Source organism: Ambystoma mexicanum, chromosome 11 (assembly GCF_040938575.1).
Source record: "Ambystoma mexicanum isolate Mex_15411 chromosome 11, UKY_AmexF1_1, whole genome shotgun sequence".
Lineage (NCBI taxonomy): Eukaryota > Metazoa > Chordata > Amphibia > Caudata > Ambystomatidae > Ambystoma > Ambystoma mexicanum.
In genome coordinates, this window is record NC_090934.1 from 10,581,130 (window position 1) to 10,599,296 (window position 18,167).

Sequence of the window (18,167 nt, forward strand, 5' to 3'; positions counted from 1 at the left end):
CTCCTCACTTCCAGTGTTATACGGAAGACACACAGCTCTCCTTCAAGCTTCCCTCCACTCCCTCCTCCCTCATTCCCAACTGTTTTACAGCTATTCAGGCATTGTGTGCTGCCAACAATCTCTGCCTTAATGCACTGTTCTCTCTTACTCTCTGACCGCACTCCACAGGCCTCCTCCCATCACCCTCCTGTGAGGTGAAAAACTGTGGTGTCATATTTGACTCTCTCTCTCTCTCCTTCTCTCCTCCCATGCTATGATATGATATGATAGGTTATTTATAACACGCTTAATACCCAGAGGTTTCTAAGCGCGGACCCAGGGATCGAACCTGTGTTGCTCCGTGTCGTCTTGTTTCCAAGTCGAGCACGCTGCCGCTGAGCAATCCTGGACCATCACAGACCTTGGCAAGAAGGCCCACTTCCAGCTGCACCTCTTCGGAGGCATCCTTCCATTCCTCACCTTCCCCCAGAAACTCAATGTCTCCAGAGCTCTGGTCCTCTCCAGGCTGGATTACTGCAATATCCTCTTCCTCAATCTGCCTTAATCCTCACTTTGCCCCTTTCAACTAATCCAGAATAGGACTGCCGGATTTATCCTTGGCCGCAATCCCAGGGACCACATCTCTCCAGCCCTAACATCTATCCACTGGCTCCCGGTTGCTGCAAGGATCAGGTTCAAGAACCTCTGCATCATCTAAAAGCTTTCTGGGGCAGCCAACTGTCCTTAAATACTTCCCTGCTAGAGCCCTTTGGTCTTCTAGCTCCAACTCTCTGCAGATCAGGTGCTTTTCAAAGCCGAGAGTGGGGGTAGATCTCTTTCCTCCGCAGGAGCCTCCCTCTGGAATGGCCTCCTTGCCCCTCTCAGACTTGAGCCGTATCGCCTTAAATTCCGGAAGCTTCTCAAAACCCTCCTTTTTCTCTTCTTCCTTCCCTCCCCCAGATAATGTCCCCTCTGCTGCCTTTACTGGCTGCCTGGCTCCTTCTGATTCATACAGGGCACCTGTCTCTCCTTGTCCAGTCTACCCCTGCACTTGGTCTCCTCTGCCCCCCCATCCTTCACTTGCCCTACCAGGCTCCCTCCCCCTGCACTTGGCTGGCTGGGATTGAACCCATTTGACCCCACCCTGCCCCGTCCTTGCACTTAGCATGTGGACGTCGCTTCCCCTGCTCTCTTGGCACTTATCCACCTGACCTCCCTTAGCACTCGCCTAGCCCAGGGGCCTTCTCCCCTCCACCCCCTTGTCATCTCCCAGCACTTGCACGCTCTCGCTCTGCGCTTCCTTTCCTACCTCCTTAGCACTTGCACTTTCCTCTGACCGGCACTTCCTCCTCCCCACTCCCCTGCACTTCTTGTTACTGCACTTGCACGATCCGAATGTCACAAGGCCTAGTAGGACCGCGTTTCATCCCTGTCCCTCCCCCTTTGTCTTGTTGCTCCTTATTTATTTTGTATTTTATTGTTTACATTTGTCAAGTGCACAAAACCCTCTGGCATCACGGCGCTTGAAACATCATTGCTGTGTATATAGGTGCCATAAATACCCGATAAATAAAATAATATAAAGTAAGGATCCGTGGCAAGTCGCCCAATCATTTCCCACACTGTCTGAATTACAGAGCAAGGCTGCTCTTTGGCAGAATGCTCCTACATGAAGCTCTTGCATTCGTTTCTGAAGGAGCGCCACAGTTAAACTTGACTTCTTTTGTTGGAAAGGAAATGGATGGCCATATGCAGTGGTCGAAGTGGGTGGGAGCGGTCGGGAGCGGTGCTCCTCTACTTCTTTTAATTACGTTTTACCGTTCCTATACTTTTATTTAAAAAAGAAACTGTTCTGGAATGGTTTCATTTTAAAACAAAAGTGTAGGAAGCATTTGAAACGTGCAGTTCACTGAATGTTCCCCTAAACAGCAGGTGCATGTGTTTTGGGGTTTGTATTGTGCATGGGAGGCGGCATGGCAATGGGGTTTGTGGGGAGAGGGTGCAGGCCAGTAGGGAACATAGTTCCACTACGTCTTTTCGTACACTTCGACCACTGGCCGTATGATAATGATTTGTTATTTAAATAGCACTTTAGCCATATTGCTGTACATGGAACATTTTTACATACAATTATCACCCAACCGAAGTTAGAACTCATTTATTGACCTCACAAGGAGGAAAGGCTGAGTTGGTCTTGCTGGGATTCGAACCTGCAACCTGCTGATCGCATACAGTTTGCAGCAGAAAGTGCTCAACTCACGGGGTAGCTTACCGACAAGGCAAGCTATCTTGCCTTGTTGAGAGGGGATGGGAACCCCTCTCAGCCGCAGTGTAAGAGGCCTACTAGGGAGGAATCGAAAGCCAGTCCTAGCCCAGAGGTGGATAGTGGCAGGTGAGAGGGCCTCCATTCCCGTTGTCCCCGCCCCCTTGTGCGAGCATATCCTGGTTTTCTCCAGCTTTACCCCCCTGCACAGATACTTGCCAGTGTCTTTCTCTTGTTTTCAGAAATTCTGCATCCGAGCCAGAAGGCAGGAAAATCCATTGAGTCAAGAAAACAGAGATTTGAACGGTCACCAGACCACTGTAATGATCAACCGGAGAGTGAGTGAGAGGGAGCGAGAAGAGGGGAGGGAAGGGGAGAGAGAGGGCGGAGGGAGTGGTGAGAGGGGAGGGAGTGGAGAGGGAGAGATCAACAAGAAGCGAAGCAGGCCCGCTGCATCCAACGTACACCGGAGGCTGCAGTGTTCCATGGCCAGGAGAGCAATGGTCACCCCTACTAACCAGCCTATGCAACAACCCAGCCCCCCCCCCCAGACCACCAAGGACCAAAACAGGATTAATACTCACCCTCCACCAAAGTACTAACTATGGGACAACTCAGGATAGGGTCCACGAACGTCTGGGTCACCGTCTCCATTTCTGTTCACTCGGTGGCCTGGCCCTTGTACTATCACTTAAAGTCAACCCCGGACCTATAAAGTACAGCAGGCTCATCTGCGGAAGCCTTTGCACCGCTATTGCATAAGCAAGTTCAAAAGGTATTGCGATGCAGCAGCAATCCGCAATGTATTCCTGTTCTTTTTATTGTTTTGATTCCTACAAACAAAAGCAAGTAAGAACCTTTCACAAGTATAAAATACAATGGAAGATGTAAGACAACTATACAAGAAAAGAAAATTGCATAATAGAATCAAGTTCATCATTAAATTAACTACATAATAAAAATCCAATTTAAGCTGTTTCAGTTAAAAAGTCTTCACCAAGTGTTAGCATTTCTAGCTTTTTAAGTATTATAGAGAGAAAACCACATAATGCCAAAAATCTAGCCCTGCAGTTGACAACCCATCAGACCGCACCGCAAGGCTTCATTGACTGTAGCGCTATCTAGATAATTCCCCCTAACTTTCTTCAAGGCCGTACAGCCCATAACCAGATGTTTTGTGGTTTCCTTCATATTCCCCATTCCACAGAGCCTACAGCTCATGTCCCCCTCCGGGTCCTTCCATTGGCTCACTCTAGTGTTGGCAGCTGGTTCAATTGGAAACTGAGATACATTATCCGTTTTAATGGATATGGGAAAATGAGTAAAATATTTGGAGACCTGCTCCCTTTTGTTAATGAGCTTGGCATATTCCTTGAGGAGGGTAAAGTTGTCCAACTCATCAATGGTTTTTGCCCAATCATGTTGGAATAGGTTTTTTTCACCCTTGAAAGATCTATGGCAAGCTCTTCTTTAGAAGATCCTACTTCAGTCGACAGAGCGATCCTGTGATCCTTTCGTTTGGTCATTGTTAGCCCTGAGGGGCGCGTTTGATCTTCATTCCATTCTTTATTTACTGAATGGAGGGGTGGATTTATCAGCTCAGCATATTCCTTTACTTTCCTCCATTTCGCTCTGGTGGCCAAGGAAACAAGCCCAAGTTTGTGTCTTATCACGGAATTTGGTAAAGAGTTTGCTAGCCCGAGTGTCTTTTTTTCAGAGCATACCCTGAGTTGCCCAAATCATTTAAATTGGTATCTAGTCTGTAGAGAATGGTGGGTTCCACTTGCCTGAAGTAAAATTGGATCAGAGGTTTCATGGAAAAGAAGCACAGCTGAGCATAGACCCGTTTCATTTTTGTTAGTAACTGGCTATATTTTGCATTAATGTGCTCTACCCCATATAGTTTTGAGGTGGTATTTAAAACCTCATAACCCTAGTAAGTCAGAGAATTAACCCACTCCAATGCATCATCCCTCACCGCCAGGACATTACTTGCAGACCTCTCTTTGTAGAGAAGATTAGACCTTGCGATTTGTGGCCATTTAGATAGTTTTCTGCTGAGCACAAGTGGAACATTGTAAGCTTCTGTTGAAGTCTAGTTGGGGTAAGATCAAAAACGACTATATCATCCGCAAACGCTATCTAATCAAGGGACAGTGAGCCCAACCCGACTGGATTTGTGAGCCCCCTCCCATATATTTCCTATGTCAGCTGTGTAAAGGTTGTACAGGGTGTGGGCCACCACGCAACCCTGCCTTAGCCCAACAAATGTCCTAATTGGAGCTGTCATGGCCCCCTCCCTATCTAATCTCACTTTCACTGTAGTATCTGTGTGCAGCAATGACAACAGCTGCACTCAGTTGACCGGGGACACCTCCTGCCAGAAGCTTACTCCAAAGCCGTCCTCTACTGACTGTATTGAATGCACTTGCCACATCGATAGAAGCCATTTAAACGGTACCTGCCGTTTTCTTTTTATTGCTGCCCAGATGTGAGCCATAACAAAAGTGTTTAGCAGGGGGTGAAGGGAGGGGGGGGGGGGGTACCCATCCCAGCATGAAACGGGTTTGGAATTCCGCTAGCAGTTTATGTTTTGTGATCTGAGATTTCAGTTCTTTTAACAGGGTTCCAAAGATTTTACTAGATGAGTCTAGGAGTGCAATTGGCCTATAGATTTTGGGGTTTAGTTCATCCACCTTTTCATGAAGGCGGATTACCAAAGATTGTTTCCATGTGTCTGCACCGTGTGAGTGAGACCCACATATTTAAATAGGTCCCAGAGGGGAGGGACCCACATCTCTAGATAGTTTCTAATGATCATCAGCGGGATGTCGTCCGGCCCTGGAGCCCTTGAGGGTTTCACTTTGCTTATTGCCCAGAGGACATCCTCAAAATCCCAAGGTCATATTGTATCTATTTGCCCCCCCCTCCCCTCTAAATCCATGATTACTTTGTTTCCGGTTAGTGAGTACTTTACGGTACATATGGTTCCCAAACCTGCACCTTAATCTGATAGTCTCCTGCAGATTGAAGTCTTTTTAATTTGTGGTGCCCCTCCATCAGAGACCAAAAATTAGCTGCATTGTTTCCAATGAACGACCCAACCATCTCTTGGTTTCTCTTAATTAGGGTTTCTTGCCTCAATAGCCTCAATGACCGTTTATGCTCTAGTAGGATTCTTCTCTTTGCTTCATGAAACCCTATTTTAGTGGTCGCCATTTGCCGGCTTACTCTGATCGCAGATCTTCTACTAGCTTTTTCCTTCTGGACTCTTGTGTTGCAACTATGGGGATGGAAGATATTCCCTTGGATTTGACCCCTCGCAGAGAGTAACTTCATGCAGGTTTGTAACTTGCTGTTACTGTTGCTAGCATTTACTTTTTCCCATTCATCTAGCACGAGTTCCAATTATTTTCCCCATATAGACATAAAAGCCCTACATGGCTTCGTATTCCACCTTATGGCAACCCCCCCCCCCTAGCTACGATAGTAAAGGTGAAGGACGGTTCAAGAAAGTACGTACCCGGGACATGTAAATGGTAAGATTTATAGGAAGGTGATCACTCCATAAGGACTCTCCCCTAGTTAGTAAATCACATAGTTTGTCCAAGTCAGCAGATAGGAACATACGATCAATCCAGGATTCTTTTCCTCCTCTCTTCCAAGTAAAAACTCCTCAATGTTCTCTTCGGCAGTGTTAGGAAAGATTTCTTAATTGTGGGTAATTTTCCTTCCATGTGGAAACCCCTAAACTTTTTGCTGTTGTTTTCACCATGATCTAGACTTTGCCAGAGAAGTGCAGCCTTCTTCCGCACTCCTCTGGGCTTTCGCTCCATTCTTACGGGGAAACTGACATGCCCTTAAGACAGTCAGTACCGGGAAACGCTGTTTTCCGTAGTTTCTTTATCATGTTGCGGCTTTCGTGCAACATGACACAAGAGGGCACTGTAAGCTAAGTTACTGCTCTCTTGGGTCTCTAGCCGCCTACAGGCCCTAGATACTCTTTTTGTATTGTAACTGATCGGTGCAAGTGAATCACGGACAGGAATGGTGGCAGCGATCGTTTCTTGTGTTTTGATCTCCTTTTGGCGTTTTAAGCGCGTTTCTCGCACTTAGCCCAAAATGGTGGCCTGGCTCCCAAAATGGCCAGACCACGAGGCTCCTTTGTCCTGTCCATTGCCCGTCTTGCTCCCTTCACCTTCCCCAGGTCGAGCCGACCCAGGGCCTTCCTTATTTGGGCATGTACTTTCCCGCGAAACACAGATGCTTTCGCGGGCTTCTACGGGCCTTGTGTGTGCCTCCAGGATGTGGGCTGGGATGTCTGGTCCCAATACACATCCTGGGTGCCAGAGAGTCTAGTGTGGTATGAATGCCTGGGACCACCGTGGTCCGTGATAGGTCCACGTATGGTGTGAGTGTTTTATGAGCGGATCTCCCATTGGGTCCCCTCCGTTTAGGCGCGAAGGGAACCGTGGATAAGAGGGGGCTGGAAACGCCACTACCATGTCAATCTCCTGAGTTCTCACGAATAAAGGAATACAGGAGCCAAGTATCCTGCAACCACGAGGCTGAACCGAGGAATCGCTGGTGACCCGCTGAAGGACTGCTCCTCTGCACTGCTGTCACCTTGTGAAACCCTTTCTACCTCTGATCGAACCAGAAGGCCTGTACTGGTACTTCGACCCTTGGAATAGCGGGTACAGCTATTCTCGGCATCTTCACCATCTCCTGCACGTAAGCCTTCGGAAGTGTCTCTGGGCCATCCAGCAGACTGACCAGCCTACCCAGGAGTCTTGCTCTGTAACCGCCGCCAGGTTGTGTTGTATTTCGAGTCCTTGTCACTCTCACACGATTCGTACACTTGGCATTCCCAGGTCTGAAGTGAGTAGTGTACATTTGGCTGAGATACACACGGCCGCTCCGTTGCCCTGCTGTGGTAACAAACGGTGCGGGTTCACTTCGTTTGGGACATCTTTAACTCAACTCTGCTGCTGCAAAATCTACACGACGACGAGACGTCCCCTGCTCCCCTGAACCTGCCAGCACTGAAACTGACGCGGAGAAGCCTGGGTCTGCTTGCATCGGGGACCGGTGAGTAGCATAGCTAGGAACTGGTCGCCCTCCTGCAGGAGCCCATAGCTTTTCCCTGCTGTGTCAAACAGTACGCCTTTCCGTACTCGCGCTCTGCTTCTGCCCGCAGTGGAGGCTGCGCTTCAGTCGCAGAACTCTGTTCTTCTTCGTTTGTGCACCAAACTGAACTGCCTGATTCCCTCGAAGAGACTCCCTTTTTGCCCGTTGGCACCAGCGTGTGCAGGTACTTTTGAGCACAAGGCTCCACTCTTCGTAGGGCTTGGACTTCCTTTTAGTTCGGTGCCTCTGAAGGCGGACTGGGTCTAATCAATATTTTGCACTGCCTGTTTTCGTCCCCTTCTAGGTGGACTACACATTTCGTGCATCTAACGCTTTAGACTCGTTTGTATTTGTATATATATTGTATTGGTTTGGTATGTGTTGGTTTACTAGAGTTGTATTGTGATTTCTCGCTACCGTCATTGTTTTAAAGGCCTTGGAATAAATGTGTATATATTTTTAATATAACACCTGTTTGGAGTAATTTGTAAGTGTCCTTGCTTCGTGTGCTCATTGCGGACTTTCAGTCACCCTCACCCCTCTTGAGACCTAGTCTTGACCGCCGCGATCGCTACCCCGATTGGTCTGGCTTGTCCAGAGGTTACCCTGTTCCAAGTAATTAGGTTGGCCTTCTGAACTTCTGCGCCGCCAGGACAGAGTTCAGAAATCCGTCTTAACAGGCAGGGGTAGAGGGGCACAGATACTAGCCCATCAGATTATTCACTCTTGGATCTGATCACTGTTCCTCGTGAGTTCTTACACAGACTGCATTGAAATCTCCAGCCACGATAATATGGGAATTTTCATGTCTCCCCAACCAATCTGTGAACAGGGCATCCAAGAGGCCATGTAGGGCCGTGATTGAGGTTTTTTCTTGATTACCATAAACATTCACTACGAGTAGATTTACTCGGGTCTGAGGAATGAAGAGGTTTATGGCATAAGGTCATCTGGGATCACTTCTATCTCCTGATGTGTACATTCCCAACTTATGTCCATGGCTATCGCCAGCCCTCCTTTGGCTCGACCCTTAGCCCCTCGAGTTGCCGGTTCACAGTAGGTTGAGAATCCTATCAGATCAAATTTATCAACTGCCATTGTTTTCAGTAGTACTATCACATTTGCCAATCTGAAAGCACTCATGGTGTTACCAGTTAGTTTATGGAAACCACCCATATTCCATGACATTTCTCTTATGTGCTTTCTCTCTCTCTCTCTCTCTCTCTCTCTCTCTCTCTCTCTCTCTCTCTCTCTCGCCCTCGCCCTCGCCCTTGCTCTCGCTCTCTCTCTGAGAGATTGTCCCAATCTACATTCCTTGTTGTGAGTATTTGGTGGAAGTGAATGCACTGTGAGCCTGATTGGCTGCTGAGCTTGGCCCAGAAGTGTGAATGAGAGACAGAACAGTATATCTGGGTTACCAGAATTGTTCAGAAGCTGTAGTTGAAATTTAAAGCCAGTGCCGAAAGACTGTCGACCGGAGACTGGGTCCACAGAGAAATCTTGAAGTAAAGCACTCGGACATCGAAGTCCATTGCAATCGACCGGGGTTCAGAGGTTTTCCGTAACCGCTGGAAGCCAGTCGAGTCGTGTTTCCCAGAAGCTGGGACAGCTTGACACTGTGCTGCTCGACGACAAGAGCCGCAACGCTCCACCGTTTGCCTAAGAACATTTGAAACAAAGGGCTCCCTTGCCATCACCGTCAACTGCTTTTTCCCGCCAGAGAAAGTTGAGGTCGTCGACAACCAAGGAGAATCTGCTGGTGGGTTACCTGCCACCCGAAGTCCACAAAGCCGCTGACAAGTGAAGATCCAAAGTCCAGCCGTGGTTGAGTCCTGATCGCCGATGCTGACATCCAACGCTGACCCTCGATGCTCCACTGCCAGCCCTACGTTCTTCATCGAATCTTCTTGCGGCACCAAACTTTCTTCTTCAAGGATTCTTGACACTGAGGTTCCCATTTCTTCAAGAACTCTCCATGCTCTGTGGCTCCTGTTTTAAAGAGAGTCCACCCTTGAGGGATCAGTCAAAGAAACTCTGCTAACTCAGGTACATTGGGGGTAGAGGAACATTTTTTACCAGGAAACAAGACTATTTAAACATATATGGACTGGGCTTGTTAATAGACTTTATTACAGGTTGCCCAGGTGGGGGCATCCTCACACAGAATTGTACCTTGGTATTTAACCCAACATTTCTGCCTTCCTATGTCTGATGTTGATTCACATTACTATTTGATGTGTATGCCAGTGAGACTGTCAGCAGTTGGTGCTTTTTATTTTAAAAAATATAATTGTTATTGTCATTTTTAGGTTATTAGAAAAAACATTGTTTCAAATCGTATGCATTCCCTTAAATAACCTTTTAACAATAACCCTTTCCCCCACTCTCCCTCCCCCACCCCTAGCCCCCCCCCCCCGTAGCCAGTGACCGAGTATCAGTTTCAAATTTGTCTTGCAGGCCCACAAGAAGCATTTACAGACTCGGACTGTCGAATAGTCTTGTGCACACTTAGTCTTGGGCTCAACTTGGTGGCACCCCCTGAGGGGGGGCCGTGCCTTGTTTGGTTAGCACCTGTGGTGTCCCAACCTCGTCGTGTCCTGAGGCTTGGGCGGGTCTATGGGCTAGGGTTTCAAAGAAGGGGAGCCAGAGCTCCTCAATGTTGGATCTGGATTCATCTAGGACAGGCGTTAGGAACTCCATGTCGTATATCGCCCAAACCTTGGTGACCCATTCCTTCTCCTCGGGCATGTGTGGGTTCTTCCATCTTTGGGCCAGACAGCACCTGGCTGCCACCAGCATGACCTGAAGCATGTGACCCTGGGTGTCCTCCTGATCATCTCCTACCTCGATCCCAAAGAGGAGCAACCAGGGGCACAGGGGTCTACTGATTCCGTCCACCCCCCTAATCCAGGACAGGACCTCTCCCCAATATGACTGCACCCTAGGACAGGACCACCACATGTGCATGTAGTCACCTTTTGCTTTTTGGCATTTCCAGCAGTGAGGGTCGTAGCCCGGGCTCATTCTAGATATCCTCTGTGGAGGGTAGTGCCATCTGTGTAGGACCTTTAGCGCCTGTTGTCTATACTGTTGTCTATACTGGGGGGAGGTCGTTGAGCGGTGGGCCCGGAGGCACATCTTTGTCCACCTCTTGTCATCTATTGCCACTCCCAGGTCTTTCTCCCATTGTGTCCATGCCGGGGCGGGGGGGGGATCCCTTGGTATCAAGAACAAGAGGAGCTTATATAAACAGGATATAACCCCCCTGGAACCTCGAGTGGAGATGATCATTTTCTCAAAGTCCGTTAGGTCCCTCCTGAGGGTGTCGCCCCATGAGGGTTCTGAGAGAACTCCCTTGAGTTGGAGGTAGTGGAATGGCGACAGTTTACCCAGCCCCAGGGCCTCCTCAAGATCCATAAGGGGTATGAAGGACCCTTCCACCCACAGGTGGCAAGCCCTGATGAGGCCCGCTTCGTACCACCTCTGGTAGGTAGCTGGTTCCGCCACTTTAGCTAGGAACGGCGGGGCCCAAATGCAGCTCAGCAGGAAGGGCCAGGTTGTGAGCCATCTATAGTAACTACCTTCCTTCCAGACGGACCAGAGGACCCCGAGTACTGGGTGATCCAGTACCCGCCTGAGGATGCGTGCTCCTGGGACCCATAACCATTCATCGAACGTGACTGGGGCGCGTAACCTATTGTCCATGGCCACCCACTGCTTTTCTGTCCTAGGGTTAAAGTGATCAACAAGGATCCTCAACTGGGATGCCCTGTAGTATGTGTCAAGATCTGGGAACCCCACACCTCCGTCCTCCTTAGACCTTGTTAGGACATCGTAGGAGATCCTGTGTTTCTTTCCCGCACAGAGGAACCTGAGCAGGGTATGCTTCATTGAGTGTAGGAAGGGTTTAGTTGCCTGGATGGGGAGCATCTGGAAGAGAAACAGGAATTTGTACTACCATTTTGATCAGATTGAGTCGCGCCATCCATGAGAACCCCGAGGCCGCCCACCTCTCTACATCTCTCTTGACATCTGTCCACAGTGGGGTGAAGTTGCTCGAAAAGAGGTCATCCGGGTTAGATGTGATTTGGATTGCCAGGTGTCGGAACCTCCTCTCTGCAACTGGAAGGGGAGATCCTCCACATATTTTTATCTCGGTTTCCGGCAATCAACCCCCTATGAAAGCCACCGACTTGCCCAGGTTAACCTTGTACCCTGAGAGGTCCCCATGGCGTGCCAAGGCCTGTAACACATGGGGGATCGTTTGTGATGGTTTGGTGACATATAGGAGAGCGTCGTCGGCAAACAAGCTGATCTTGCAGTGGGAGTCGCCCATCCGAACTCCAGTGATAAACTTTGTTATTGCGCACCGAGATCACCCAGGGTTCCATAACTAGGGCTTATATCAGGGGGGATAGTGGGCAGCCCTGTCTTGTTCCTCTCCCTAGGGGGAAGGCCTCCGATTCCATCCCATTGGCAGCAACCCTGGCCATGGGGGCGGAATACAGTGCCGCCATCCATCCCAACCACCTCTGGCCCATCCCTATTGCTGACAGAACCTCCCCCATGAACGCCCAGCTCACCCTATCAAAGGCCTTCTCTGCATCCAGGGATAGCAGTAGAGCCCCTTCGTCCTGGGTTTCCCTTGAATGTAGCACATGGAGGGTTTTGCGCATGCTGTCTGAGGCTTGCCTGCTGAGTATGAAGCCCGCCTGGTCTGGGTGAACCAGACGGGGGAGGTATTTCTCCAGGCGGGTGGCCAGGATCCTGGCAAAGATCTTGGCATCGAGGATCAGGAGAGAAATGGGTCTGTAGGAAACGCACTCTATCAGATCTTTTCCTGGCTTAGGGATTACCGTGATGAGGGCCTGCAGGAAGGTGGGGGGGGACCGTGTCTTTGTTTCGGATTGGATTAAACAGATTGGCGAGGGGCTCCATCAATGTGGGCTGGAATTGTTTGTAGAAATCAGCCGTGTATCCGTCTCCTCCCGGGGCCTTCCCCACTTTCAGTCTCTTGATGGCTGCCTCAACCTCTTCCACAGCTATGTCCCCCTCAAGATCCTGCAATTCAACCTCCGTTAAATGGGGTAGAAGGTATTCTTCGTGGTATGCCCGGATCTCCTCTGGCGATCTCCCCACCCACCCCCCTGTTTCGCATACAGGTCCCTGTAAATATCTGCAAAGGAGCCTACTATCTCTGCCTTTTTATTGAGCGTATTACCCTCCCCGTCCTTAATAGGCCCGACCCTCCTCTCCAATCTACATCCCCTGGCTCTACGCGCCAGTAGTGTCCCCACCCTGTCTCCCCTATCATAGTACCTCTGTCGTGTATATCTCAATTTCTTGACCACCTCCCCTATGAGGACTGTGTGTAGGGCTTGTCGTTTCTCTTGCATTTCTGCCAGGAGAGACTCCCTGTCAGCTCCCTCCTGGTTGAGCCTACCCCGCAGGATCTTGAGTTCCGTTCGTATCTTGGCCTCAATGAGCCCTCTTTCACATTTGCGCCTGGCACCCTCTGCTATGAGAAGACCACGAAAGGTGGCCTTTGCCGCCTCCCATACTGTCACCATGTCTGTTTCCCCGTTATAATTTGTCTCGAAATACGCCACCATTTCATTTCTCAGGAAGTCCCTGAAGACTGGATCCCTAAGAAGTGTGTCATTGCACCGCCAGCGGGCTGATCTGGGGGACGCGGGCAGCGACCAACTAGCCACCAAGAGCTTGTGGTCGGACCAAGTTATTGCCTCGACCTTTGGGATTTTAGCCACCCCACCCCGCTCCTTTGAAGTTAGAAGCAAGTCGATTCTGGTGTAGGTGTGGTGTGGGGGGGGGAGAAGAATATGTATCCCCCCCGGCTCTGGATGTGCCGCTCGCCAGACATCCTCCCAGTAGTGTTCTCTTAGGAGGGTCTGCAATGCCAGGTTGTCTTTAGCTATTCCCTTCGGCTCAACCCCGCTCGCCGTCCACCCATCTAGTTTGGGATCCATTATAAGATTGAACTTGCCCCCCAGTATCATGGCCCCTTCTGCCCATTCATCCATTACCCCCATGATTTGGGTCAGGAACCCTATCTGGCCTGAGTTGGGTGCATAGAGGGTGGCCAGAGTGATGCGCTCGCCTTCATAGGTGCCCTTGATCGCCAGGAACCTCGCCTCGAAGCCACTCTTGGTTTCACTGTTTGAGAGGTGGAATGTTTTACTCAGGAGGATCCCCACCCCCTCCTTCTTTGAGCTTCTGTGGGAGGCCCAGAAGTTGGACCCGATTTCCCTCCCCCTGATGGGTGATTCTTTGCCCTGTTTATAGTGGGTTTCTTGGAGGAAAAGCACCATTAGTTGCTGTTTGCGGAACATGTTGCTGGTCAGAGACCTTTTGTTTTGGAAGTTCAGGCCCTTGACATTGAGAGTCCCTATCTTGCCTTCAACCCTTAACGTTTAGAGAGTCCTTCTCTTTCTGCCCCTTGGTATAGTGCTGGTGTGCAGCCTGCTGTGGAATAAAAGACTCAGGTTCGATCTGGCTAATCCCCCCTCCCCCCATAGACCCTTCTTGGTGACTCCATTTTGACATTTGTGTTGGTCATTCCCTCCCACCCCCCTGTCCCTTTCCCTCCCCCTCCCCCTCTCCCTTTCCCTCCCTCCCTCCCCTCTCCATCTTGAGGCGTTCGTCCATGTCGCCCGATTTCCTTCAGGGACGATCAACGAACCACCAAGGACTCCACCCCAGCCCCGGGTAGTGTAGGTGTTCGGGTAACCCATTTCTTTCTTTCAGAGTGTATGCATTGAACCTTAGAACAAATGTGTGGGGTGTGGCCTTACATCCGAGGCCCCCCACCGCCGCCTGTGTAACAACATTATTAACATTTAGCAAACATCAACCAGCCCTGCAGCCTTGCGGGCTAAACAATGTGCCACGTAGCTGTAGTTCCCTCAGGCTCCGGCCCTCAGCCCCCCCCCCCAGTGACACCTCCTGGTGCAAATGAGTATAGGAGAATTTCCTCCACCTCCAGGGAGGTGGTGCTGTTATTACTTCCGGTGACCCTCCGAGGTCGTTGATGGGTGTCTGGTTTTTTGGAATTTGCGGGCCCCCTTGACCTTAGCTTTGCCACTGAGTTTCTCCAGTCTCTCAGGGCCCCGTGAAGGGTCCCGGGCTTCTCCTTCTCGGCCACCGGAGTAGCCGGCACGGTCACCCACTGAGTCATCCGTGACCCGTTGGATGTCCTCTTCTGACACCAAGTGGTGTCTCTCCCCCAGCCATTCGAATGCCAGGCAGAAGGAGTGGCCCGGCGGTATCTAACCCCTTTCCCTGAAGCCATCTGGTAAGATTGCCGCACTTCTTTCTCATTAACAGGGTGAGGGCTGACAGGTCCTGATAAATATCCACCCTAGAATCTCCATATTGAATGTTGCCGAAGTTCCTCGCTTTCTCTAGGATTTTGGCTTTGTCCTTGTAGTAGTGTAACCGAGCTAGCACCGAGCGTGGGCCTCTGCCCCCTCCACCCGCGCGGTGGAACCTGTCAAATATGATCTCACCATCGGCATCCGCCCCCATGACAATCCTTATTATGTCGTGTACTTCACCCTCTGCTTCTGCTAGTCCAAAAATATGCAGGTTGTTTCTCCTCTCCCTGTTTTCCATGTCATCCACCTTGAGCCGGAGTTCTTCTTTGCGCCGTTGCATTTCTTGGAATCTGGCTTCCATTTGAGTCTCCAGGAGTGCTGTGGAGAGCTGGTTGTTTTCGACTCCCTCCATTCGGTCCTGTAAGGTGGTGACTTTGGTCGTGCTAGTTTGGCGCCCATTCCGGCATTATCCCAAGAATCTCCTCCAGGATCATCTGAATATTGTTCTGGATGACGCCCATGTCGGGGGCGGGGTGGATGGGCCCCCAGTCGCCATAGTACCCTTGTTGGCCACAAATTGATATTTGGACAGGTTCTCTTTCCAACTCATGGGGTGTTCGTTCTGATCGATCTTTATTGGTGAGCACTGTTTGGCCTGCGGCCGTAATGGGACCCACCACGATGGGAGGAGGGTGGGGGTACGCTGTTCATGGTTATTGGCCCCTGGTGTGGGTCTGGTTTGCTTGGAGTGGACAGGTGCCCATGTGGTGGTGATCTCTGGGTTCCTCGGCGGGTGGGCTCTGGGTTTGTGGTAATGGTAGCAGCGTGGCACAGCACGCTCTGGGTTGGGGGCACTCCATAGGTGGCTGTCCAAGGGTCTCCAGTGGGTAGCATCTTTTGCGGTTTATCTTGCGGCCAAGCCTCTCTCTGGGTAGCCCTCCCCCGGGGGGGTTCAAGTCCTGGGGGTAGGTATGGGGGTTCTGGCCCGGGGGGCCCCTCACCTGCAGTATGTTGCTTCCTATGTCCCCCAGTCTGTGGGATCAAGGGCGCGCTCCCGCGACGGCCCGGACTGGGGGAGTTGGTGAGGTCTTTGGCTCCCTGTGTTGCAATGTCTCCTCTGCCGTGGGGATCCGCGTAACATGTTGAGGAGAGAGCATTGATGAGGGTTCGGTTGTCTGCGCTGTGTGTGGCTGAGCTGAGTGGGAAGGCTTTGCTGGGAGGTGACTGGGTGAGAGGCAGGAGGAGGAGCAGTGTGATGTTGGATTTTGTGAGGCAGACGGGGCGGTGGGAGGAGTTGTGAGTTTATGTGAGCTAAGCATTGATTGGTGGATTTGGTGCACATCATCCTTTAGGATGGGGAAGCGCCTGCGTGGGTCCACCCACGCATCCGATAATTAAGAAGAAGAAGAAGTGAAAGTGCCTCAGGCCCTGCCAGGATGGTGGGGGATACTCGTTCGGCACCCCAGATACCCCCTTTCAATGTCTACAGCTGAGGGGGGTTGTGGGGGGTGCGCTCCCGTGTCGGCCCCCCGGCGCTCAACTCCACCCGGCCGCCGAGGTTATGCCGCATTCTCAAGGGACCCGCCCAAGGTGGTGGAGGGTCCATGTTCGGAGACCCAGATGTCCCCTCTTGATGTACACCGCTGGTGGAGGAGGTGAGGGGCGCGCTCCCGCGTCGGCCCCCCGGCGTATTCGTCGGTGTGAATGAGGGGGATGGGCGGGGGCCGCTCCTTGTCGGTCCCCGCGTATATGGCTATTGAGTCCTCGAGGCGAGGCAGGGCTGCGTAGCACAGGCCGCACGGGGGCCACCCGGAAGACTGGAACACGGGCCTCAACGTCCCGCAGGCTGTCCGTTATGTCTCTGCGCTTCACTGGCACGGCCTTCTCCTCACCCGTGACAGGCTCCCTCCTCAATGCGCCGCCAAGACTCCTGGAGCCCTCGCTGAGCGCGGCCGTGGCGGCTTTCCCCGGCGTGTTGCGCGGGGCTGAGGGGGAGGGGCCGCAGAAACTTTCGGGCTGCAGAGCTCGGCCCAGGAGTCTCGGTTTGGCTCCAGAGTCGGACCCAGTGGGGGGCCACAAGTTCATACGGCATCTGCTGGGGGTCGTTTGGCTGATGGGACCCTTGCTCCGTCTCTTCTCCGCGCCTGTGCCCCCTGGTGGCCTCTCCCAGTTAGTGCATTTTAAAGGAGTCAAGAGTGAACTGTGGTACCACATAGACATTGTACATATTTACCATATCTGATTTTCCAAAGCACAAAGTGTGTTATTGATTGTGTATATATATTGAACCTTATTTATGTAAAGAACTGTGTTACCACATAACCTAGTGTGTGGACATTCCTTTGCAGGGGCCTTGGGGGCTACCCTGTACTTAAGAACCAGTCTGCACCACCTCCTGAGAGCTTAAGCCTTGATTGCTCGTCCATAGCTACCCTATAGAGAATCTTGGCTGGGGTGCTCTGTGCTTCTACTCTGCCATATGGTGGGCGGGGGTACTGATAATCCCCCTCAGGTCTTTACACCTACTTGTTCCCTTCTGATTCTGACTCTGCACCCATCTCTGGTCAGTCCATTGGTTCTTGATCCTTGAGCTGGGTCTCTTATGGCGGTGAGGGGTGGCTTAGACTCCCCAGTGTGGTGTTGTTACCTCCTCTGCTGCACCTGTGGGATGTATTTATCTCAAATTCAGCCCACAACCAAAAGCAGGCCATGTGTGTGTGTTCCAGTAATTTCTACGGAAGAAACTTTCCTAAGTCTTTAGCACTTTTCAAATGTGACCTTGGAGTTTAGTAACCCATAACTCGCCATTTCATTACACCCCCTGTGGTCTGTTGTGACTGGGCGTGGGCCCAGTTGAGTGATCACAGCATGTCACCCACGGGGACGGTCGTGATGACATGCAAAGTCTTAATAAAAGGTGTGCATGACCGCCCTGCTCGTCGAATAGCATCCGGCTCTGCACCCAGTGTCTACCCAGCGAGGGGGAGCAGAGTGCAAGTGCAAGAGTGGAAGACACCCCCACCCCACGGATTCATATATCGGTCATACAATTCGTAAAACAATTGCTGTGAATTTAAGGAGCCGTATGGATGTAGTCTAAGTTTGTGTGGAAAAGTCACAACATTTTACTCTGGGACGGTGAGTAGGTCAGTGTTTCTCTGAAACCTTTTTTATTCCACGAGTATTTAGGGGTGAAGTGGGTCCTGATCAGACCCAGTATTGTTGTGTAGAGCCTTTTATTACTTTCCTGCGAGTCTCTCGCTTGCTTCTCTGCTCCCACCTAACTCACTTGTGGGAGCTTTGTGTGTGGTGTGAGTACTAGTGCTTGGTAACTTACCACTTGCTTCAGGGGTATGTAGACTCTATTCCAGGGCCCTGTATTGTGCGAGTACTCATCCACTGTGTGTAGGAATTTTTTCTCCCTCCCTTTCAACATTACAAAGTGTACTGGAGGCTTAGGG